Here is a 954-nt window from a genome sequence, read left to right as displayed (position 1 = left end):
TGTCCAGGAATAGCAGACAGAAGAGGGCTTTTTTGTTTGTTTGTTTAGTTTTTAGCTGTCACATGAGAAAGTCACTTGTGCTGGTTTTAAGTCTACAGGTCTTAAATTTGGACAAAGAGAAGCAGGGAAGAAAGATTCATGAGAGAGAAATATTAGAAAACAAAGGTTTCAGAATGGATTAGTCTTTAGTTAACATRTTTACTTATAAAAAGAGCTTTCAAATTTTTTTACACTGAAAACCAAGTACTTATCACGTCTTATAATTTCAATCAAARATTTTAAATCTTGCATTTATTCAGTATAAAAGTTTAAAAGCTGTTAATAATCTGTGAAGAATCAACAGGACTACTAAAAACGTGTAGTTTCTGTAGCTGACATATGTGACTGACCAATAAGTTAGATTTAGAGCTGTAGTATTTAGCCCTCAATGCACRAAACAAAAGTCTCTATTCTCCATCATATGTGTCTATTTAATTTTCAGAGCTAGGCAAACTAACAGCAGTAAATTTAAGGCAGCCTATAAAGCAGATTAGTTCTTCCTTCCAACTGCACCTTGTTCCCTGTGAACCTGATAAGCAAGTGSTGCTGCAGTCATCTCCTTTCTCCTAAGGCCTCCAAGGTACAGATCTCTTCTTTAMCTATTACAGAAATCTTCGACTGGTCCTACAAGTGCCAGACAGCTGCTCTGCTCTGGCAATATACAAACATCTTTCCTTCATTCCCCTATTTGGAGGAGGAGAAGAAAAAAAAAAATGGGAGAGAGCAGCACAAAGCAGGAATGYAATGCCCTGTAAGTACCAGTAATCTGGTATCCCAACTATCTGGAACAGCAACATTAATGCAGCACTAATATATTGTTCACAACCAGACAAGACATCATGACATGCAACTGTAAAACATCCTATATACATAAAGTAGTAAGAAAAATATACCAATTGTTTGAAGCGATGGAAT

This window comes from Rhea americana, unplaced genomic scaffold (genome assembly GCF_003343005.1).
Source record: "Rhea americana isolate MKP2758 unplaced genomic scaffold, rheAme1 scaffold_89, whole genome shotgun sequence".
NCBI classification, from domain to species: Eukaryota; Metazoa; Chordata; class Aves; order Rheiformes; family Rheidae; genus Rhea; species Rhea americana.
This window is presented reverse-complemented; position numbering follows the sequence as displayed.